This window comes from Dromiciops gliroides, chromosome 3 (assembly GCF_019393635.1).
Source record: "Dromiciops gliroides isolate mDroGli1 chromosome 3, mDroGli1.pri, whole genome shotgun sequence".
Taxonomy (NCBI): domain Eukaryota; kingdom Metazoa; phylum Chordata; class Mammalia; order Microbiotheria; family Microbiotheriidae; genus Dromiciops; species Dromiciops gliroides.
In genome coordinates this window covers 612,936,013-612,961,790 of record NC_057863.1, presented here as the reverse complement: position 1 = coordinate 612,961,790, position 25,778 = coordinate 612,936,013, and the positions used below count along the sequence as shown (strand labels likewise).

At 40.1% G+C, this 25,778-nt stretch overlaps 1 protein-coding gene across 32 annotated transcripts in view; it reads right to left on the bottom strand.

The window, feature by feature from the left end:
• Positions 1-25,778, bottom strand: part of EIF4G3 (eukaryotic translation initiation factor 4 gamma 3) — a 378,410-nt gene that overhangs the window by 233,604 nt on the left and 119,028 nt on the right. For all 32 annotated transcript variants that reach the window (XM_043990697.1, XM_043990692.1, XM_043990693.1 and 29 more), the window contains one exon: positions 13,276-13,404. The gene's annotated coding sequence lies outside the window, so the exon portion shown is untranslated. The remainder of the gene's footprint in view (positions 1-13,275; positions 13,405-25,778) is intronic.

Genomic DNA, 25,778 nt, shown 5'->3' with positions numbered 1-25,778 from the left:
GCCTACACAGGATGGACCAGAGTAAGGAGACATTGCAGACAGAGCGACCAAGTGAAGAAACTGGTGTGATAATCTAGGAGAGAAAGGTAGTGAGGGCATGAACTATGGTGGCAACTGCACAACTGAGAAGAAGGGGGTTGAAGGCAGAAACAGCAAGATTTGGGAGCTGATTAGATATGTGGGGTGAGGAGGAATGAGGAGCCCAGGGTAAGGCAGTGTCATTGAGTTGGGAGACCAGGAACAATTAAGTTTTGAAGAGGAAAGGGTTTAAGGGAAAGATCATGAAGTAAATTTTGGACATGTGAATTTAAGATGTTGATTGAACAGTCAACCTGAAATATCCAATGGACAATCAGTGAGAAAAGAGCCAACATGTATATATAAATTTATGAATTATCCGCTTAGAGATGAGAATTAAATCTATGGGAGCTCATGGACTTACCGAGAGATAATAACAGGTTTCTGAACCTGGAATCCATGGACAGATTTCAGGGGGACAGAGAATGTGAAGGAACAAGAAATTGTAATTCTATTTTTATTACTCTCTAAAGAAAACAAAGCATTTCCTTCAATTGTGGATTTTTTTAAAAATTATTTTGAAAAGTGGTTTCTGAGCTTCCCCAGACATTCAAAGGGCTCTATGACACAAAAAGAGGGAAATACCTGCAACGAAAGATGGTGAGAGGGTTGATAAGCCAAAAAGGAGACTGCTAAATAGTACTCTGATATGTAAGAGGCAAACCAGGAGAGAAGAGTACCCTGAGAACACAACTGGAGAGGATAGCAGTGTTGTCTTCTCCCCCAGGACCACTCCCCATTAGATTGTAAGCTCATTGAGGGCAGCAGCCATTTTTGTCTTTGTTTGTATCTCCAGCACTTAATACAGTGCCTTGTCCATAGCAGACCCTTAGGAATAAGACATTATGTCAAGGGGTTCTGAAATGAAGACAACGGCAAAGGGAGCTCATATCAAATGACCTCAATTTTCTCACTAAGGTAAAAGGCAAGGTCCTTAGCTAAAAGGAAAAGAGTAGGGGGAGGTGTAAGAGGATTTATTAGGGAAAAGGTTAATTTTCCCAAATACAGAAAATTGTTATTTCCATAAGGAGCAAAAAAGGGAGTCAACTAGGGAGGAACGAAAAGACTACCTCACTGCAGGGTGGGCCAAGTGGAAATATAAATTTGTAATTTGCACAATCAGCACAGTAAGATTTCTTCCAGTAACTTGTAAGAGGCAGAGGAGGCAGATGGTGAGATTACTCCAGGGCTAAGGTTTGACAAGGACAAAGGGGAATGAGGTTCAAGAGTACAGGACAGTACAGAATTGAAATCACTAAGCACTGGCTTATGACTGTGGAGAGGGAGAAAAGTGAAGTCAGATCATGGGCAGTGGTCTGACAAAGTACCTAGGAACAGGGGGATTAGAGACTTTGAAGGTAAAGACTAGGTTTAAGAAGAGTAAGGCTTGAAGAGAGGGGGGATGACAGGGCATCATTGCCAAATGGGGTCAAGAGTTTCCAATTAGCGAAGCAAAACACCTATGGTGTTCTGGCAAAAATCTAGTGTGTGGCTCTGGAATATAGTGTAAAGTGTAAAGAGCAGGGCATGGGATTCAGAGCCTCAGGCATTGGGAAGCTAGGGAATTTCCGGGAGCATCTCCGTGGATTGACTAAGTCTCCTAACAGAAAGACAGAAGTTGAAGAGAAGATGAGGAGCCAATGCTGAGTTCCTGGAGCAGGAAATGGATTGGCCACGGGTGGGAGGGGGTGTCCATTACACTGCAGCCAACACAATTGGGACTGGATGGAAAACTTCAACTGAGGTAACTTTCAAAGCAAAAAGCTTGCTCAGAGAAGGCCAGTAGTTTGGTCCAACACTAGGAAAAGTACAAAGGTGACAAATCATATAACTAAACATGGTAAAAATTATTATCATAACAACAGAAGCAAAAAAAGGGTTAGGAAAGAAGTTTAGAAGAGCTTCTAAGAGGAGTGAAACAGAGAATGAATTGGGAGGAATAAAAGACTGCCTTGTTACAGTGAGGGACCACTTAAGTGAAAGAATACGATTTTTAACATTTATCCAGTCAGCTTCAGGTTGTGAAACTTCCTCCAGCTGAATTCAGCAGTTTCTGAGTAGGAACAGAGGAAGCTGATGGCAGGCATAAGCCAGGACTGAGGTCTGGCAAAAAATGAGCAACAGCACAAGAGAGCAAAGGACACTGAAGAATTGAGATGGCGAATGAAGAGGTCGAGAGTGGAGAGGGAGGAAGGGGAAAGCAGAGCCAAGATAATAGCCCAAGGAAGTAGTGAGGGATTAAGGGACTGGAGGTCACAACCAGACCTCAGATATTTAATACTGTTTGGCTGTTCATACTTCATTTTATCTCAGCAAACAAGAGGAACCAGAAATCTCTTAAACACATAGTATCAATGGAATCACTCTGAAATTCAAATAGATTAGTGGCTCAAAGAAAGCTCTCTTTTTGAAATATTGCTTTTGAAGAGCAAAGGTTATCTGTTATTTATTTGTTTATAAAAACCAGTACTGGGCAGCTAGGTGGCACAGAGGATAAAGCACTGGCCTTTGATTCAGGAGGACCTGAGTTCAAATTCAGCCTCGGACACTTGACACTTAACTAGCTGTGTGACCATGGGCAAGTCACTTAACCCTCATTGCCCTGGGGGGGAAAAAGCAGTACAAAAAAGTCACATCTAATTAGGATAAACCACATGGAACTAAACAAATTTTATGATGTGGTGAAATGTTTTATACTTTCTTTATTTAGGTTACCATTCAATTTATTAAGAGCCTGTGACTACAAAGATAAATTAAGATGGAGACTTCCTTGAATTTCTTCAAACATTTGCACAGGTGCTTATTTTAAAAAAAGGAACGGGGGGAAGATATTTAAGGGTTACAACCAAAGGAGCTGTTTCTAAGGAAGTTACCTAAATTACCTTACATAAAGTAAGGTGGTCTAAAATGTCAAGACCAAAAAGAAATTGAAAAGTTCAGAATTTTGCAACTAATTCCTAGTACAGAATGACTAACGGGAAGCAAATTTTCCTGACTTTAAACAGAGAATTACAAAGGTAAGGAGGAACCGGTGTTATCAGAATGTGTGAATAGGCAGAGGAGAAAGTGTAATTAACCTACAAAGTAAATGCTTCTACAAGGCAGAATACTTCCCCTATGGAAGCAAAACCTTCCTCTCAACTCTCCACAACTAAGAGGGGAGCTACAATGCACATTAACAAAACCATCAGCGCTTTTCTCTTGGCCTCACGGATTTCTAATCTCATTGCAAAAACACAAATCCCTTTGGATGTCTGGCTTCAGCTCTACGTCTGAGAATCCCTGGCTCACAGGCTGCCTCTTACAGGGTACTCTTCCTGATTCCTGGAGATGGCAAAGCTTTCCTCTCCTCTCCTCTCCTCTCCTCTCCTCTCCTCTCCTCTCCTCTCCTCTCCTCAATGGAACACTTCCCTGTGCATCTGCTGTAGAGAATGGAAGTTCCTTCAGTGAAAAGGGATTTTCTTTTATGTCGTTTGTCAACCCCAATTCAAAACCAAGGTATCAAGTATACCCAAGGAATTTAATAAATGCTGGCTGGATTGGCCGGGACAGAACTGGCCCAAGCATTTAAAATTGCTTCTTTCCTAAAAGAATAAAATCAATGAAAGCAGGGAAGAAGGCAATGTGAAATAACACTCTCCCCAGTTCCCCCTAGTAGCTTTGACATCCCAGGTCACAGTGATTCCCTTCTTGAATAATTCCTCCCCCCTGGTTCATCTCTTCCTGCTCTCTACTTCCTATCCTACTGTCTGAACAATCCTATCCTGTTTCCTTAACTGAGCAACTGGGTATGCCATCTCCCAACTCCAAAGCAAGCATGGTACCCAAGGCTCTGCCAGATGCACCATTCTCCTGCATCCATATTCTCAGGGATATTACCAGCTCTAAAAGCATCAATTAGCATCTCTGGGAAGGGAGATTCAAAAGCTGCACCTCTGAACTTCTGAACTATCTCCAAAGACTGCTGCCTGCTGGGTCATCCTAAACAAGCCACACAAACCTCGCCCCTCAACAAGCCCCTTCTCACAATGTCCCTGTTTCTGCAGAGGAGGATATCACCTTGCTCTCCTTGCCAACCACATTTGTAACCTGAGCCATCCTTGACTCTAGCTCCTCGCTCCATGTCCCCACCCACAGCCAATCATTTATCAGTTACTGTGGATTTTTATTCTACAACTACAAAACATCCGTCAGCATATCTCTACTCCCAGAGCCACCCCCTACATTTAGGCCCTTTTACACAGTAATAGCTTTTCTAATTGGTCTTCTGGCTTCCCAGTCAATCCCTCTGCAATCCCCCCTTAAAAAAACTTCATCTACTACTTCTGTGCTTTGAAAAGGTCATCCCTGATGCCTGGCAGGGACACACATACTAGTCAAACTTCAGCTCAGGGGCCTCAAGTCTGCACTTTGTCAGTGTTACTAAATGCTACTCAAACTGCCTCTTACTGACTTAATCTGCAAATACAACCTATTCCACAGTAAAATGCAACCTCTTTGAAGGCAGGGGATTCTTTGCTTTTGCCTTTATTTGATATACAGGTAGGCCTTTTTTTTTTTTAGTTTATTGTTTTCTTCTGAACTTAAACTCCAAATAAAATGAACAATTCCATACCCATCAGAGAGATGAAGGAAAAGATTATATGTGAAACTGTAAAAGCTTGCTTTTCTTTCTGTGTGCAATAAATTCATCATGTATTATCCAAAGCTATCCTGTTTGTCTGTGAGCCTTTCCAGACTGGTAAGACTTTAATAATGTTTGCTGAATTTAATTCAGGACAAATTCATCTTATCCCTAAATAGATCATTTTCTGTTTTACTTCAAAGACTTGTGTTGTGCAAGGACATTAGGGAGATGAGGTTGGAAGGGCCATGAAAGAGGGAAATAGAAGAAGCCCGAAGGGATACCCCGAAGCATGGACACAAACATTATGTTGCTTCCCAATTCTTTCCTTTGGGGAAAAGTAAGACATGCTTTTCCTGATTGATTTAATCAAAATTGGGCAGACCCTCATTTTTTTTCCCTTTCCTAAACTTTAAAAAGATTCAATTTGCTTTCTCTTTGACTTGCCTTCCTTTCAGAATCATAATAGGTTCAAAGAGCCAGCAATGAGAATCCTGACACAAACCCCAGACAAGCACTGCAGCTGATAAAAGCACCATTAGGAGAAGATTTCAAGCATCAAAAGAGATTTCATATTGAGTGAAGCGAAAAACTTTCTTTTCCCTTTGGTTTCACTGAACTTCACAGTGCTAAGTCTCCAGAATGAACCATTAGTATCTATATGCTCCTTCCAGGAGCAAAGGAGGCCCAGAACACTTATCTCTCATGTACATGCCTCACTTCAGGGAAAGATAATGACTTTATCTGGAGGGGAAGGTATCCCCTGGTTGTGTAAAAGACAGAGATCCCTCCAAAACTTCTCCTAAGAAAGAAATTCATCACTTAACCACTCACAATGGTGGGAAATGAACGAGTTTGAAAAGTACAAGGATGAATGAATAACCATGTGATTTCTAGATCTCATCACTGTACTCAAACAATTAACACTTAAAAATGGAAACAATGGGTTTGCCAACAGACTCACCCAGTTTTCTGGCTGGGCTGAGAATCCTGACAAAGGACTGGTAAAAATTTTGGCAGGGAAAGAGGGGAAAGTGGGCAGGAACTCCTGGATGCTATTGGTTAGAGTCAGGGTAGTGTGAAGCCAAAAGTGGGTCAGGCCAGACTGAAAAGTTCTGCCATAAGTTGGGACAAAAAGAAAACAGGCCACAATGGCTCATGGAGGCTCAGCCCAAGTCTGCCTAACCCTCATCACTCCACAAGAGTGTGGCATCTGGTTGTTATAGGCAACAAGAGGATAAAGAAAGTCACTGACCTTGGCATCAGAGGACCTAAATTCTAATTTAGACTCTACCACTTTTTCCATGGGGAAACATAATCAAATCTGTCAACAAACATTTATTAATTGCTTGCTACATGCCAGCACTGCCCCACACACTGAGGACAATGAGAAAAACTAGCACCTGTCCTCAAGAAGCTCACATTCTAATGGGAGAGACCACATGCAAATAATACCATCCATGCAAGATCTACACAGGGCAAATGGAAAAGGCATCTAAGACAGAAGGCATGGGCAGTGAAGGTTTTGGGGACAGAGAGCCAGTGGGAAGGTACAGCTCGGGGAGATGGAGCGTCCTGGGCCAGGAATGGAGAGGAGGCCAGTGTGGCTGGGTCAGAGGCAAGTGGAGGAAGCCTGGAATGGCAAGAAGGGACCAAGGTGGAGAAGGCTGTAAATGCCCAGCAGAGGGCTTTCGCTTTGATCCTGAAGGGACTAGGGAGCTACTAACAGGTGGTTTATAAGGAGAGGGGAGCACAGTGACACAACTGAGCCTATACTTTAGGAAGAACACTTTGGCAGCTTGGTCATGGGGCATATCTGAAGCAAGCAAGTGGGTTTACTCCTGTAAAGAATTGTTATTTGAGGTTTTTATGCCTCGGCGCACACTGGCCTGGGGCTCCACAAACCGCACGGTGCTCCACCCACTGGTTGTAGCCATTGCCAGGGCTCTGGCACCTCAAGTCATCACCACTCACCGATGCCTACATGGGCCTGGCAAAATTATAATGATTGGAAGCCTAGTGAAGGCAGTCATGTGACTTTCAGAGCAGCCATCCCATTGGCTGGGACTGTGTGGGGTGTTTTCTAGGCTTGGGGGAGGAGAATCGGGCATGCTAGGTGGAAGCTAGAAAGCACAGGCGTTCCGCTGTGTATTTTCAGCTGATTCCTGGGTGGTGGTATTTTTTCAGGTATTATAATTTCCCTTTCCCCATTTTATTTCCTTTCCCTTGATCCTACTGATCATGTTTGTGGTTTTTTTTTTTAAGTTCATTCTTGTTAAAATAAATCTTGTTCTGTTTTGAGGGAGGCTGCCGGTCTCCTTCCTTGCCCCAATATTGCAGCGAGCCATTTAGCTAGCACTCCCCAATTAAAAATTGGTCCCCACACTCCTTAGGGCCCCTGTTCTCTCATCTGTAAAAGAAGGGAAATACTTGGGCCCACTCCCTTACAAGGTGGTCGTGAGGAAGGAGTTATCCTTCAAGCACTATTGAAGTCTGAAGATTTGAAACTTTTCTTTATACACAGGCAATGTAACCTAAGCGTGGAGCACTTTCATACTGACCCAATGACTGGGTTGTTAAAGGCAAACTTGTGCATATAAAGAGATGGTGCCTTTCCCTCCCCTTCAAAAGAGCTGGGATCACTACAACTGTCCATGGGTAGCAACATTGAGCTTTAGAATGTCATGGAAATGAGAGCTAGGCCAGAACCCTCCAGGAGAGCAGCCCAATGAACACAGTGTTTCTGTTCTAACCTCAAAGAGGATATAAACCCAACACGCACAGGAACCAAGATGCTGGAGAAAAGGCAGATGAATTCCCTGAACATTCTCCCCCAAACAACTTAAAAATAACTCCTCAAACCAAATGTTGGCGTAAAAGAGCGGATAAAAGGTCAGGGTCAACCATATTCCAGCCCAAGACAACTTAGTAGCTTGGCAGGAAAGGTCTGTGACACTGGGGTGGAGGCTGCCACCGAGGGCACATGACAGCTGAACCGCAGTGGGCCTTGGAGGCAGCTGCAACAACAGCCACAGCATCAACTGATACAGGAGTTCTCAACCCAGCAACAGTAAGAGGGATGGACAACTGGGCAGAAAGATATTACAGGGGACCCTTTGTAGGCATTGGGTGTTGCTGACCCTGATTAGTAACTCTACTGCCTATCAATAGTTCTGGGTTGCAGTTCCAAGCTAGAGAGGAGTGCTTCTGGTGGGTCACAAGGGTGCAGGGACCCTGTTAACAGTTCCTGGATGGAGAGGAGTGCTGGCACTTGTGGCTGCAAGGGAGCAAGAGCCTTTCTCAGAGTTTTAGGGCCAAAAAGAATGCTAGGGCTTATGGTTGCAGGGGAACAGGGCCCCTTCTTGGGTAAAGACCAGAGCAAAGACAAATAGAGCAGTGACCAGACCTTTCCCCAGATCACACCATCTTGGAAACACCAAAAACTTTCAGACCCTCAAAACTAGCTCTGAAAACAGCAACACAAAAAAACCCAAAGCTTGGAACAGTGGCTCCCCACCCATAAGTGAGTAGAGCCCAACTTAAACATAAAGTTCAAAGTCAAGAAATAGGCTAGAAAAATGAGCAAACAAAAAACAAATTTGACCATAAAAAGCTACCACAGTGATAGGGAAGACCAAAATGCAAACTCAAAAGAAGACAAACACCCATATAAAAAGTCTCAAAGTAAAAATGCTAACTGAATCCAAGCACAAGAATTTCTGGAAGAGATAAAGAGAAAAGAACAGTAGAGGAAAAAGTAGGAAAAGACATGAGAATGATACAAGAAAGTTAGTAAAAAAGAATTAAGATCTTGGTAAAAGAGGAAACACACACACACACACACACACACACACACGTATACTGAAGAAAAAAACACCTTAAAAAACAGGATTGACCTAATGGCAAAAGAGGCACAAAAATTCACTGAAGTATAAAACTCCTTAAAAAAGTAGAATTGGTCAAAAGGAAAAAAAAGTACAAAAGCTCACTGAAGAAAATAATTCTTTAAAAAACAGCATTAGGGGAGGCTAGGTGGCACAGTGGATAAAGCACTGGCCCTGGATTCAGGAGTTCCTGAGTTCAAATCTGGCCTCAGACACTTAACATTTACTAGCTGTGTGACCTTGGGCAAGTCACCATTGCGAGGAGGAAGAGGAGGAGGAAGAGGAGAAGAAGAAGAAGGAAATGTGAAATTTCTCATTTGAAAAAGCAATTGACCTGGAAAATAGATTCAGAAAAGATCATTTTAAAATTACTGGACTACATAAAAGCCACAATCAAAAAAGAGGTTAGACATATTTCAAAAAGTTATCAAGGAAAACTATCCCCCAATCATAGAACCAGAAGGTAAAATAAAAATTGAAAGAATCCACCAATCACCTGCTAAAAGAGATCTCAGGAAGCAGTGGATAAAGCAGCAGTCCTGGATTCAGGAGGACCTGAGGTCAAATTCAGCCTCAGAAATTTGACGCTTACTACTGTGTGACCCTGGGCAAGTCACTTAACCCTCACTGCCCCACCAAAAAAAACCCCAAACCTGTTTTAGGGGGCAGCTAAGTGGGGTGATGGATAAAGCACCGGTCCTAGATTCAAGAGGACCTGAGTTCAAATTTGACCTCAGACACTTGACATTTACTAGCTGTGTGACCCTAGGCAAGTCACTTATCCCTCATTGCCCCCCCGCAAAGAGATCCCAAAATGAATATTATAGCAAAATTCCAGAGTTCCCAGGTCAAAGAAAAAATATTACAAGCAGCCAGAAAGAAACAATTCAGGGGCAGCTAGATGGCGCAGTGGATAGAGCACCGGCCCTGGAGTCAGGAGTACCTGAGTTCAAATCCGGCCTCAGACACTTAACACTTACTAGCTGTGTGACCCTAGGCAAGTCACTTAACCCCAATTGCCTCACTAAAAAAAAAAAAAAAAAAAGAAAAGAAACAATTCAAATATCATGGAGCCACAGTCAGGATCACACATGATTTAGCAGCTTCCACATTAAAGGAACAAAGGACTTAGAACATGATATTCTAGAAGGCAAAGGAGCTAGGATTACAACCAAAAATAAACTACCCAACGAAACAGAATAATCCTTCAAGAGGAAAAAAATTAATATTTAATGAAATAGAGGACTATCAAGCTTTCCTGATGAAAACACCTGAGCTGAATAGAAAATATGACATTCAAACACAAGGCTCAAGAGAAGCATAAAAAGGTAAATATGAAAGAGTAATCAAAAGAGACTCAAGAAAGTTAAACTGTTTATATTACTATATGGGAAGATAATATCTGTAATTTCTAATAATTTTATCATTATTAGGGCAGTTAGAAAGAGTCCACATAGATAGAAGGCACAAGTGTGAGTCAATTATGTTCAGATGATAGGAGGAATCGGAGATGGAAGTGAAGAAGGAGGAGGAAGATGGATGCACTGGGAAAAGGAAAGAGTAGAATGGAGAAATTTTTCATAACAGAGGCATGTAAGGAAGAGCTTTTGTAATAAAGGAGAGAATGGGGGTTGGGGTGGCCAGCAATGGTTGAACTTCACTCTCCTCATTGGAATTGGTTCAAAGAGGTAAGAACACACACACACACACACACACACACAGGTATAGAAATCTTATTCAAAAGGGAATTAGGAGGGGAAGAGGCTAAGAGGAATTGGGGGAAGGGGGAAAGTAATAAATGGGAAGATTAAGAAACAGTGGTCAGAAGCAAAACAGACTTTTGAGGAGGAGGGAAAAAAGAAAACGATAAACAGTAAAAACAGGATGAAGGAAAATACAGACTTAGTAATCATAGCTGTGAATGTGAATAGGATAATCTCACCCATAAAATGGAAACAAATAACCAAATGGAACAGAAGCCAGAATCCAAAAATACGTTGTTTACAAGAACACTTTTGAATCAGAAAGACATACACAGAGTTAAAATAAAGGGCTGGAGCATGCTCTAATATGCTTCAGCTAAACTAGAAAAAGGGAGGGATAGCAATTATAATCCCAGAAAAAAGCAAAAGCAGACCTAATTAAAAGAGAAAATCAGGAAAACAACATCTTGCTAAAAAATACCAAAGATAATGAAGTAATATCAAAATATTTTATAGCAAGTTTCTCTGAGAAAGGCCTCATTTCTCAAATATACAGGGAACTAAATAAAATTTATAAAAATAAGAATCATTCCCCAATAAATAAATGGTCAAAGAATATGTTTTTCAAAAGAAATCAAAGCTATCTTAAGCATATGAAAAAAATACTCTAAAACACTACTGATTAGAGAAATGCAAATTAAAACAACTCCAAGGCACCACCTCACACCTATCAGAAATGACAAGCTGGAGGGATCATGGAAAAATTGGGACATTAATGCACTGTTGGTGATGTAAACTGGTCCAACCATTCTGGAGAACAATCTGGGACCACACCCAAAGGGCTATAAAACTGTGCAATGCAAAAAGTGAAGTGAGAGGGGCAGCCAGGTGCTACAGTGGATAAAGCAACAGCCCTGGATTGGGGGGGGGGGGGTAGAGTGAAGTGAGAAGAACCAGGAGATCACTGTGCACAGTAATGTTGTAACAATGATGAAATGTGAAAGGTTTGGCTACTCTAAACAATAAAATGATCCAGGACAATTCCAAAGGACTCATAATGAAAAAAATGCTGTCCACCTCCAGAATGTGAATTCAAATTGAAGCATAATTTTCTCACTTTTTAAAAACTTTTTTTTTTTGGCGATATGGCTAATGTAGACATACATTTTGCATGATCTCATATGTATAATATTGTTTTCTTTGCCTCCTCAGGGAGTAGGGAAGGGATGAAACACAGGGAGAACATTTAGAATTCATTTTAAAAAGAAGGGAATGGGGGCAGCTAGATGGCACAGTGGATAGAGCACCGGCCCTGGAGTCAGGAGTACCTGAGTTCAAATCCGGCCTCAGACACTTAACACTTACTAGCTGTGTGACCCTGGACAAGTCACTTAACCCCAATTGCCTCACTAAAAAAAAAAAAAAAAGAAAAAAGAAGGGAATGCAGGGGCAGCTAGGTGGCACAATGAATAGAGCACTGGCCCTGGAGTCAGGAGTACCAGAGTTCAAATCCAGCCTCAGACACTTAACACTTACTAGCTGTGTGACCCTAGGCAAGTCACTTAACCCTCATTGCCTCACTTTTAAAAAAAGGGGACAGCTAAGTGGCGCAGTGGATAAAGCACCAGCCCTGGATTCAGGAGGACCTGAGTTCAAATCTGGCCTCAGACACTTGACACTTACTAGCTGTGTGACCCTGGGCAAGTCACTTAGCCCTCATTGCCCCACCAAAAACCAAAAACAAACAAACAAAAATAAATAAATAAATAAATTGAAATAATTTCCAGTTTAAATAGGCTTCAAACACAAGCAGTTTAGTGTAGCACAAAGAATAGACCCAGGTTTGTCTCAGCTCCAACAAGTAAGAGCAACGGGACATTGAGCGAGTCATGAAAACTTGGTGGGCCTTGTTTTTTTCATCTGCGTAATGGTGGCAATAATATTTGTATTCTTCAGCCTCACAAAAATCTGTTAAGAGGTAAAGTACCACATGGGCTTTTATTAATGATAATTAGCAGGGAGACCATCCCCAGAGCTAATTCCAGATCACATCCTATATATACACTGTAAAGAATTCATCCTTACTGCAGCTTACAAAGAACACAATCAGCAATCCATGGAATGCTCAATGAAATGTTGTGCCGTAAATGTTCATTCTTCCCATAGAAATCCCTAACATGAAAATCACTCCATAGACACATAAAGGAGACGTGATGTAGAGCAGAAGAGTTCAAATGATGGCAGTACCACATAGACGGGGCCAAGGTCATTGCTTTGATCTCTACAAGGTCTAAATGGGGTCACAAGATTTGTATGATAAAGGGATCAGTGGTTAACTTTACTTGTAAGCAAAACAAACATGGTCAAATGCATATCAGCGCTCCCAGAGAAGATCAACACAAGTGCATTTGGATCAATACATATTAATTCCCACCACAGCTTAAAACATGCACCCTGGCAGCCACACAAGACAATAAAGTACTATCAACATCACCCTTTTTCTAGGTCTTCTATGCTTTATATCTACCCTCATGGTAAATAGATATCAACGTGCCCTAATTTACAATAATTGTAACAGACTGTAAAAATGAGAAATATCAGCATGACTGAATAAGTACCATATTGGTCAGCTATTTCCACTTCCACAGAGAAGGTATAACAGTTTATACAAAATGTGAAAAGCAATAAAGTTTTATTTTACATAAGAGCATGTGTGATAAACACGGGCCATGGGTATTATTTTTGAGGCCAATCATGAAGAGAAGATCTCTGGGACTTTAAAAAAAATATGAGGTGATAAAAATAAGAAGCAAAACAGTCACTGGTCACTGGACAGTGACATTCACACCCTCCACCCAAGTGGTGTAAAACACTCAACCTGGAGAGAGTTGGCCATGGACAATAGCTTAACAATAGCTTAACAAACAAAGACAGGGAGTAACAAAGAAATTATTGGCAACTTTTCTAACACAAAGGCCTTCCTTACCTGTGAGAGTCCAGGCGACGACGCATGTCCTGGTGGGGTTGCCGCAAGATTTGGATGTCCCTTGTTTATTTCATGTGCCGAATAAGGGGAAGGGGTGGGAGGTCCAGGTTGTCTTGCTACTTGTGTTACCTGTGAGGAAATAAACTTTTAGTAAAAATATCCTATTAGCAATCTGATCTGTATAAATCTGTGAGCTTATACAATTACAGTATTTTGCCCAATATCTATAGCAAAGTTATAATATTTCATCAAATGGCTAAAAATGAAGTATGGATCACATTGTAATCTTGACAACTAGCAAAAACAAGGGAAAAACACTAAAGAAATAAGATGCCTTTAACAGCTTTATGGACCAAAATTATCTACTCATCTAGGGTCCTATTCTGATTACTAGAATCACAAAAATAAAAGCTGACAGACATTTTGTAAAATACTTCATGATAACCAAGTGAATTAGGTTTTATGGGCATTAATGTTCCCATTTTACATATGAGAAAAAAAGTGGAGAGAGGTCAAGGGACTTGCCCCACTCTCATACAGCTAATAAGTCCTAAAGGCAGTCTACAAACTCACACCCATACAAGTCCAATTTCCTGCCTTTATCAACCCATTCATGCTGCAATTAGAGGATTTAGAGCTACCAGCAGGACTTAGTTTCCCCTTAACTACTACTCTCTCATGTCATAGGGGAACAAACTGAGGCATGTCTAAAGTGCACAGGTATCAAGTCAGTTCAGTGCCCAATGGATACAGCACTGGGCCTTGAGTCAGGAAGACCTGAGTTCAAATCTAGCCATGGACATTTCCTAGCTTGTTGATACCAAGAAAGTCACTTCACCTCTGTCTGCCTTAAGTCTCCTCATCTGTAAAATGAGAATAATAATAGTACCTACTACTCTGAAGATCCAATAAGATCATATTTCTGACATGTAACAAGCTAAAAACACTATATAAACAAATAGCAGGTATAACAGTGTCATTTACATTAAAGGTTTCTGTCTATGTACCATTTAAAAAAAATTATTGGTGTCTGAGAATGTTGTTTTAAGAACATTAAAAGATGAGAACTGGTATGATAAAGTAAGGTACTTATCCAGAATGGTGTGGAAAATAATGAAATTGTCCATAGAATTTTGAGCTAGAAATCAATCAACAAGCATTTTTTAAGCAAGAGCTAGAAGCTGGGAATTATTTGAGACACACTGGGAATTGAGGGAAGACAATAGGTAAATAGAAGTTGATTTGGAGAGGGAGATGCCTGCTCCAGGCATCAGGAAAGGCCTCAAATACAAAATGATGCTTGAGTAGAGCTTCAAAGGAAAGTAGAAGAAAGAGGTATGGAATGAGTACATTCCAGGCATGGGGTACAGCCAAAGCAAAAGCATGGAGACCATTGATGGAGTATGGTGTGTGAAGAACTCAAAAAAGAACAATGTGGCTGAGCCCAAAAAAGTGCATCAAGGAGAGTAATGTAAATAACAAGCCTAAAAAAGTAGGTTGGGAGTCAAAACATGATGGGCATTAAAAACCAAATAGAAGCTTCTATATCTGATGCTAGAATTAACTGGGAGTCATTGTAACTTATTCAAAAGGGGAGGAACATGGTCAAACCTATGTGTTTAGAATATTACTTTGGGGCCCACATACACCAAAACATGTATAGCAATGTTTTCTGGAACAGCTAAGAACTAGAAACAAAAACAATGCCTATCAATTAAATCTATAAACAACTTGTGGTAGTTGAATATAATGAAAGGTTACCATGCTGTAAGAAATTATGCATAAGGCACAATCTTTAACATTCTAGGTACCTATCCATTTTCAGTTTATTGTAGAATATGGTTTAAGATGTTGTTCTAAGACATATCTACCAGACTCTTTTCTGGTTTTCCCCATAGTTCTTAGTAAATAGGGAGCTCTTTTCTAAGTGATTTATATTTTGGAGCTTCTTGAACACTGGGTTAGAGTTCCATTCTTTCTGCCTTTCCTTTGTTTCATCTGTCCCACTGATCTACTTTTCCATTTTTTAACCAATTTTTTTGGATTACTGATGTTCTATAATATAGTCTGAAGTCTGGAAGTGCTATTCCCCTTATATACTATTTTTATTATTTCCTCACTGATTATTCAGTGAGGAAATTTGTCCCTTCAAATGAATTGTTATTATTTTATCATGTTCTATAAAGTTTCCCTTGGAAATTTGATTGGTATAGCATAATTCTCTAAAATAACTTTGGCAATATTGGTATTTTTATTACAGTGGCACAGCCCACCCATGAACATTGAATATACCTCCAACTAATTAAGTTGATCTTTATTCTTTAAAGGAATATTGTATAATTAAGCATATACAAATATTGAACGTAGACTGGTGGACTGAATCCTATAAATTTCATATATTCTGCATTTATTTTGAATAACTATGAACTTTTTTATTATTGCCTTTTGGATTCTGTCGTTATATTAAAAATGCTATTGATGTTTACAGATTTATATTTTAGGCTGAAACTTGGTTGAAGCTCTTAATGTCTTAATTAGTTTCTTTGCTGATTCCCAAGGATTCTTTTATTTAACTATCATGTCATCAGCAAATGGGGTTGATTTAATTTCTTCTTTGGGGAATGGCTAAACAAATTGTGGAAAGAAGGAAGTAAACAAGTATTTAAGTGCCTACTTGGTGTCAGGCACTGTGCTCTAAGCTCTTTACAAATATTATCTCATTTGATCCTCACAACAACCCTGTGAGGTAGGTGCTATTATTATCCTCATTTTATGAAGTAACTGAGGCAACCAGAAATGGCTTTCCCAGTGTCACACAGCTAAGTACCTTGAGGACATATTATGAATTCAGGCCTTCCTTATTCTAGGCCCAGGGCTCTGTGCACTGAATATAATGGACTACTACTGGGCTGTAAGAAATGACAAACATGAAGAAATATGGAAAGACATGAACTGTTACCATTTTTAAAAATTGTTATAAAGGATAGTCCAGGGGCAGCTAGATGGCACAGTGGTTAAAGCACTGGCCCTGGATTCAGGAGTACCTGAGTTCAAATCTGACCTCAGACACTTTACACTTACTAGCTGTGTGACCGTGGGCAAGTCACTTAACCCCCATTGCCTTAAAAAAAAAAAAAAAAAAGGATGGTCCTCTGGAACCAAGAAGGATAACAGGAAGAAATTTAGATGATGAAAAAATATTTCTGTAACCATTTTTTAAAATAATTAATGTGAAGAAAACAGAAAAGCATGGGAAATCTTATATGAACTTCTACAGAGTAAGTAGAACCAGAAAAACACTCTACTAAGTGACTACAACAATGAAGTTCAAAAGAACGCAAACAACAAAATAATCAAGCATGCCCAGTGACCCAAAACAAGAGATATAAGAAAGTACCTCGCCCTTTTCTTTGCACAGGCAGGGGATGATGGTAGTGTTACACTGCATAAAATGCCAGGCTTTTAGCCAATTACCATGTGTTTATGTTATCTCATTTCAACTGGGCAATCAAAGCATAGTAAAATAATACTTTTTATTCCTTCCTATTTGGTACTTTGGGGCAGCTAGGAGGCGCCATAGTGCACAGAGCACCAGGCCTGGAATCAGGAAATCTGAGTTCAAATCTGACCTCAGACACTTACTACCTGTGTGACTTTGTTAGGTTAGTCACCTAACCTGTCTGCCTCAGTTTACTCATCTGTAAAATGAGCTCTGCCAAGAAAACTCCAAATGGGGTCACACAACTGAAAAAACAACTGAACAAAACTTGATTCTTTATTTCCCACTGTCAATGACAGCTGCTTTAAATCTTCTCTTCTCTTCCCTCCTAAAGTCTCCCTCACAATGCCAGCCCCTAACTTCTCAAAAGAAATCTGACCTCATATTTTGCGAAATTAGAGCGAGGTCTTTCTTCTTCATTACTACACAGCTCAAAATGCTTTGCTGAATTTTCTACACTCCAGTCTCAGGGGAAGAAGTAGTCTCTCTCTCTTCTTCGATCGGCCAACCCCATTAAAAGTAACTTTGATACCCTCCCCCATCCATCTCCTCTAGCAAACAAACCCCACAATTATCTCCCGCCCCATCTTCAATCTCTCCTTATAGACTGGTTCTCTCTGCTACCAAACCAATGTACCCAGGTCTTTCTCATCTTTCAAAACCCCTCATGGCCCAGCATCTCCCACCACAAGCTATAATCTGGAATCTCTCCTCCTTTTCTCAAACTCCTCCATAAAGCTGGCTTACACAAGGTGCCTCTAGTTCTTATCTCACTTAGTTCTCAGCTTGCAATCTGGCTTGTGACCTCATCACTCACCTGAAACTGCTCCCTCCAGTTACCAAATCCACTCCCTGATGAGGCAAATCAAGATGTCTAAGTCTGGCACTTAAAGGCCTTTATAGTCGTGCTAGGCATCATTCTGCTTCCCTTTCTGGTGCCACCAGATGGGTCTTTTTCACTGTTCCTCCCACATACTATTCCATCTTGCCTCTATGCCTATACGTAAGCTTGGTCCCCCCCTTGCTTGAAAGGCATCCCACTCCTCATCTCCACCTCTCAGAATCAACAGCTCCTTCAATACTCAAATCTGATGTCACCTGTGACATGAGGCCTTTGCATCAGTCTGCACCCTCAGCATGGAGAATGGCACCTGGCACACAGAAGAGGTTTAATCAATTTGTGTTTGGTATATATTGGAGTGCATCGACAAAAGGGAGAACACAAGACAGTAAATGAGGCATGTCACATGAAGAGCAGTGAAAGAACTATGGCGGATTTGCCTAGAAAATACTAAGGATGGGCATGATAACTTCCACCCTTAGAAAGATAAGTATGTGGCTCTAGGCCTATCTTCAATTTGGGTCAGACCTCCAACAAAACATGTCATAAACTACACATACCCTCTTATCCTTTGCTACTCTTTTCCTCATCCTTTTGGAAACCTGGTCCAAAAAAAGGGCACGCCCAAGATGCAGGAGGCTTTCCTCTAATTTTCTTGGCAATGCATAAACACCAACAAGGAAAGATTCAAGTGGAAAACTTGACATCCCTTGCCCCAGCTCCTGGAGCAGCCCACTACTTTTCCAGGTATCCAACTCTATGAGGCCACCCTCTACCTGGCTTCTCCTGGGTAATGTGTTAGAACCTGCTGACACCGATGTGAGCCACTCCATGGCCCTTTAGGTGACACCTACACTCTTAGCAGACTGTGGCATGCAATGAAACACAGCTACATGGAATCACAGGAAGAATACCGATGGACCTTTGGTTCAGGCAGAAACTGGGTTGAGTTACAAGCACTACACAATGTTATGGGTCCAGCTCATCATCAGTTAATAGAAGATATCCATCCTACACAGACACAGACACAGACACACACACACACACACACACACACACGAACCAACTCTCTACATTGTCCATAGAAAAGCCAATCATAGTCAAGATGATGAATTTTGTTTAGTCATTTGGTTTTTCCTGTTTAAGACTTAAGCCAAACTCTTAAGGAAATGAAGAATTCACTAAGGAAGACTCTAAAATTTACCAGAGTTTAAATAGTGAGCATGTGTCACCAGTAAAGGCACTAGGAATGTGTTCAGGATAACCTTCATGACAGGAACAAAGACTTTGGTATCATGAATTGATCCCTCTTTCCTATTTCATGGTAATTATCACACTCCTGAACAAAATGACCTCTGTTGCTGTACCTTTCAAGGAATCTTGTAAAACTCGGACACGGGCTTGGGAGCTATTTTGGTGGAGGAGGCTTTAAGGAAGCATTTTGCTCTACTGAGTCATGTTTTATTTTAATAGTCAACAAACCAGAAGAACAGTAAGATCTTGTATTCTTTCCATCTCTCTTGATATGGGTTGCTATCAAATAACATTTGTAAAAGCCTTCCTGGCTGCCTGATCCATTGTTTGTCAGATGCCCTTTGTGTGTGTAGATGATTCTCATAAAGATTTAGTGGAGAGAAAAAATGAGGCATCTAGGTCAGGAGCTGTTGATACTCTCTTTTAAAAATGAATATTTACTGCTATCATTTCTTTTTACAACTCTTCCATTCCCCAATATATCCCCCTTCCCCAACCCTGCCAAGAAAGCCATCCTTTCTGCCTTATAATAATTTTTTAAAAGGAGGTTACAGGGGCAGTTAGATGGTGCAGTGGATAGAGCACTGGCCCTGGAGTCAGGAGTACCTGAGTTCAAATCTGGCCTCAGACACCTAACACTTACTAGCTGTGTGACCCTGGGCAAGTCACTTAACCCCAATTGCCTCACTTAAAAAAAAAAAAAAGAGGTTATAGAAGTATGAAACAGGGGAAGTGTCTTCTCCCATCTTTTCTTTGGGGCCGTTATAAACTCAGTTATTCTAATTTCACAGAATTCACTTTTGATTGTTTTGTTGTTGTTCTTTCCATTTACATTGTTGTAGTCATGATGTATATCATATTCCTGCTTCTGTTTAATTCACTTTGCATAAGTTCATTTTTCTTCTTGCTTCTCTATATTCATCAAATTCATAATTTCTTATTTTGCTTCCAATGCTTTGTCGATTCAATCCAATAAACATTTATTAAGCACCTGCTATGTGCCAGGAACCGTGCTATGTGCTGAGAATATAGATGGGGCACTGGAGGAGATCTAATTGAGGAAGACAAAGGAAAGGAAGCTGAGAAGAGGAGGTTGGGAATGAGGGCACATGACATGAGAACCAGTGATGATAGTGGCTCGGAGCCCCCTTGAAATGGAGAAGGTTTTTGCTCTTCCCTCCTACAATCAGAGGGGCATGATGTAAGAGTACCAAAGGGGATGCCATCTCCAAGGTGAGATTTCTGGTGCTGAGCTTTGCCTGGGAACATGATGACAGTGGAGTTAAATCTAAGGAGCAGAGCTGGCAACAACACCTCAAAACATGTTGGTAAAATTGTTGTGTTAGGGACCTTTCTGTTAAAGATGTCATTGACCTCCTCCTTGGGGCATATGCCTAGCATATGGCATAGTAGACAAAGCAGCATAGAATCAGGAGGACCCCAGTTTAAATATGGCCTAATACATCCTACCTGTGGGACTCTGGGTAAATCATTTAACCACTCTCTGCCTCGGTTTCCTCAACTGTAGAACAGGAATAATGATAGCACCTACCTCCCAGGATTGTTGAAAGGATCAAAGGAGATAATCCTTGTAGAGTGCCTAGCACAGAGGCTGGCACATAGTAGGTACTTAATCTTCACTCCCTTCCATTTCCCCCACCCTTTTGTTAGCTCGAAACATAATTCTTCTAAATACAATCATATTCTGACTCTGTGTGTATCTTTATGTTTCTAGTATATTTTCAAGTGTCTATATTGTTGGATTTTTTTTCTAATTTAAACTGTTATCCTCTTTCATTCATATTCCCAGCTATGCCTGTTATTGGCTCTTACCCTCCACCATTTTCTCTTATTTTTTCTCCTCTTTTCCTCCCCACTCCTTTCCAGTCCCACATTCAAAGAGGTATAGAAAAGAAGCAGCCTGATGTGAACCAGTAATCTATAACTGAAGAAGTGTTTTCCAATCCCCTGCCAAACCTAAATCCTCATCTCTGACTTGCATTTTTTTCTCTATTTTTAATCCCTTCACGATTTTCTCTCTGAAGTTAACTTTGCCATCCTTGTTTAAGGCTTTCTCCCCATTCCTTCTTGCAACCTTATTGAATTTAAAATATTTTCACACCAAATGCCCACTCTCCCACCCGTTCTTTCATGTCCATAGACTCTTCTCATATGCCCCACCATGATAAGAAGTTGTTCCCCTTTCTTTCTTATTTCTTTTTGAGTTACTTTTTTTTCTCTGTTAAAAACAACAAAACAGAACAAAATTACACTATGACCTAAGTTTATGTGTTACTTAACCCCTTTTGTGACCAACAGACAGTGAGATTTCAAGGAACTATGTCTTCTCCCCCTTTAGGACAATTTACATAATGAATACAACATTCTTTGTAAAGAAAAACAATTGTGAAAGGCTTAAGAACTAAGACCTATTCAGTGACCAGTCACAATTTGGGAGGCCCAAAGCTGAAGCATGCTTCCCACCGAAGAGAGAGGTGACAGGATTTTTGTTTGTTTTGTTCTTCTGTGCACTAGTGCATAGAAGTGTATTTTTTAAAATGGAGCGAGAGGGGAGGAATGGAATGAAAAGAAGCTTAGTGAAAGTAATGTGGAGAGGGGAGGGGAAAGAAAATAGGGAAGGAAAGAAAGGCCTACCAAGGAAACAGTTTGTAAATGTACAGACAAAAATAGAGGCAACTACAAAGGGAGACAAAGATGACCAGGTCAGCTTTGGAAATCATGTGTTAAATTTATTATGCACTTTTAAAAAGTTGTACAGAGGAGAAATTTGCCATTGTATATACATTATATTTACACAACAATACAATATTTATTTGTAAATATTGATATTTATTAGTATGACAAGTTCATATTAATAAAAATGAAAAATTGGGGGAAATAAAAGAAAAAGACACGTACATCAACACACAGTTTGTGGAACCATGGTGTGGTTCAAAAAATGGGAAATACTCTAATGGGGGGGCAGGGGATGCTATGCATTCATAGCAGCATTCTTTTGTAGTAACAACTGAAAACAACATAAGGTCCTGACTGAGGAATAGTAAAACAAATTGTGGTACATGAATGAAAAGAACATTACTATTCAGAGAAAAAGATGATAATGAAGATTTCAAAGAGCAACTTCTTGCTGCAAAGTAGAGCACAGAACCAGTAAAACATCATACATGATGATATAATGGAATATGACTATGCTGTAAGAAACAATGAATGCGATGAGTACAGAGAAGCCTGGGAAAATCTAAATGAACTGATACAGGGTAAAGTAAGCAGAGCCAAGAAAACAATCTACACAGTGACTACGACAATATAAATGGAAAGAACCACCACCAAAAAGTCAAAAGTGAATATAACAAAATAATAAAGATCAAGTAGGACTTCAATGAAGAAAGAAGACAGCCCCCCACCTATCCCTTCTTAGATGAGGGAGGTACACAAGGGTGACATGCCCATGTTTAGGGACTTGTTCAATGTATCAATCAGTTGTGCAAACTTTTTTATCCTCTTCTTTTCCCGTCTTCAATAAATACTACTTCTTATATGAGACAGATTTCTAGGAAGGGGAAAGGAGAGACATTGGGCAAAACTATGATGCTATATAACAGACTACATTAATAAAAACATTCAAATTTTTTAAAAATACACATGCAAAATGACTACAGCAATGTAAAAAGTAAAAACCCAGAAAAAAAGTGCTGTGGCACTAAAAATGACCAAACGCAGCTCTAGAAAAAAGATCAGAAAATACAGCACTACTACTACCCCTTCCTTGAAAAAATTGAGGACAATGAACATGGAACACTGCACATGCATAGGCTCAGTTGATGTGTATGGTTAGTTATGCCATTCTTTTTTTTTTTAATCATTCTTGTTGATTCTGTTAGAAATAGAAATCAAGTAAATCACTCAAGCTACCCAACTTAAATAGACAAGATACTAGACTCGGAGATCTTCACTCAAAGGTGTGAAGTAGTTGTGAACAAGGTCTAAATACCTCTAGTGAGTGAATCAACCAACCAGCCATTGGATTTAGATTAATCACTTGGATTTGGACTTCAATATTTTGTTGTTCATTTTTTATTCCTGACCCCCATTTAGGGTTTTCTTGGTAAAAATAGTGGTTTGCCATTTCCTTCTCCAGCTCATGAGAAACTGAAGCAAATGGGTGAAGTGACTTGCTTAGGGTCACCTAATCAGTGTTTGAGGCCAGATTTGAACTCAGGTCCTCCTGATTCCAGGGTTGGTGTTCTATCCACTGTACCATCAAACTGTCCCCTGTATCAACTATTCTTTTTTAGGGGGTAGGGCAATGAGGGCAATGCCCAGGGTCACCCAGCCAGTGTCAAGTGTCTGAGGCCAGATTTGAACTCAGCTCCTCCTGAATCCAGAGCTGGTGCTTTATCCACTACATCACCTAGGTGCCCCTTGTATCAACTATTTTTAATAGACCACTTCATTAAAACAATGCTTTTTATAAAAGCTAATTAAGTTGGCTGATAGCAGCCATAATCAACTGGAGGAGGGGGTCCTATATTATTAGAAAACCATTCCCAATAAGTTCCTCATTCCCTCTGGAGCCCTGCCTGCCAGTGTGAGAAGGGACTGGAGAAGTGGCCCCTGAGGCAATACTGTAGACTAAAGAATGGCTCTCTTCAGAGAGCAGAGGCAAGAGTATAAATGAAATGAAGAGAAGATCAAAAAACAAAAGGTAACATGACCAATGCAGGAAAAACGCACCTTAGATTCAACCAAGGACAAAAAAGAAAATTTTAATCTAAGGAACAAAATCAAAGCTATCGCTGAAGATTTTGAAAAATCATAAAAGATCATGAGATCAAACATGTGTAACAGACCCTCTAGTCCAAGCCCATTTATTCTTTCTACAGATGGAGGACCCGAGGCCCACAGAGGTCAAGTCACATGACTAGTGGCAGAGCCAGGATCAATACCCAAAATTCAGAGAGAGAATATTAATTATATGAAACTGAAAAGATTAAGAAGAAATGAAATAAATGCAGCAGGAGAAGAAAAAACAGGGATTGTAGAAAAAATAGTTGCAAATACCTCTGATAAAATTCTAACACCTCAATTCCTCATGAAAATGATACAAATCTAAACTAAGGCAATCCTCAATAAACATATCCCCTAAGGAAAGAACTGCCAACTAAAAAGCACCACAGGAAAACATCATTATAGAAACATTAGTATACATGGTAGCTACAGTATACAGACAATACTAAGAGACATTTAAAAAAATAAAAAGTTCAAATGCATGGACAGTGTTACTTTCCAAATTACAATAAGAGCAACATTTTCCCCTTTTGTTAAGAAATGGTCAAAAAAAAAATGGAAAGCAGTACGTCAAGTCTGTCACAAGGACAACATTGGGAGTTTTTGTGAAACTTGTTCCTGAGAAGATATTTTGGAGGTATCAAAGTGACCAATCAATCAATCACAACAAAGTGTAGCAATTAAAGAAAGAATGAAAGCCAAAGAAGAAAAAAAGGGATGGGCGGAGGGGTGTGTCATAAAAGAGGATATGAATTCACCAGAGGACCTTAGATTTTAAAATAGCATATTTAGACTTTAGAAGTATGGGTAGGAAAAAAGAAAGGGGAAAAAAAAAAAGAGGGGCAGCTAGGGTGGCACAGTGGATAAAGCACTGGCCCTGGATTCAGGAGGACCTGAGTTCAAATTTGACCTCAGACACTTGACACTAGCTGCGTGATACTGGGCAAGTCACTTAACCCCCATTGCCCCGCAAAAGAAAGAAAGAAAGAAAGAAAGAAAGAAAGAAAGAAAGAAAGAAAGAAAGAAAGAAAGAAAGAAAGAAAGAAAGAAAGAAAGAAAGAAAGAAAGAAAGAAAGAAAGAAAGAAAGGTAGGTAGGTAGGTAGGAAGGAAGGAAGGAAGGAAGGAAGGAAGGAAGGAAGGAAGGAAGGAAGGAAGGAAGGAAGGAAGGAAGGAAGGAAGGAAGGAAGGAAGGAAGGAAGGAAGGAAGGAAGGAAGGAAGGAAGGAAGGAAGGAAAAGAAAGGAAAAGAAAGGAAAAGAAAAGAAAAAAAGAAGTTAGGGTAGGAAACAAAGTATAAATTTAAAATCTGGCACATTCCCATAAAAATAAGGTCAGGGAGCTAAAGACAAGAAAAAACTGAGAACTGGAAAAAAAACTGAGAACTGGGGGAAAGAAGAGTATCAAAGAGGGCACTGGACCAAAGCTCTGAGTGGCTGAAACAATGTTAACTAACAACAAAGACAAAGTAAAGTTGATTATTTTCTATTTTCATTCATTTCTGATGAAAATAATCCTTAGAGTGGAAAATACCCAAAGAATTGCTAAAATAGAATGGATATCCAAGAAAGGCAAGTTTCTTGCAAGAAAGTGGCTAGCTGACTTTCATACATCCAATTCCTCAATCTCAGACGAGCTCTTGGGCTCCCTAAAGAACTAGCAAGCATGAGGCCTGAACCAGCACTGCCATTCATGACCTGAATAGGACAGCTCATACAATGAAAAAAATCAGAAGAGAAACAAACACAGAATCACATACCTGTCATGGCTATGAATTAAAGGCCAATTCTTAACCAAAAAAGGAAATTACAAAAGATGAAGTAGATAATTTTCATTACATGAAACTGAAAAGTTTTGACATGAACAAAATGAATACAACTAAGATAAGAAAGGAAATAACTGACTGGGGAAAATGTCCTTCTATAAAATATTTCAGATAAGGAAGACAAAGGGAAGCAGTGTGGCAGGATGGATAGAGAGCTGGCCTAGAAGCCAAGAATACACGGGTTCAAGTTCTACCTTAGAAACCTCTGACTGTGTGACCTTGGACAAATTACTTAATATCTTTGTGTTCTAGTAACAGTAAAAGCTTATGTATACCTA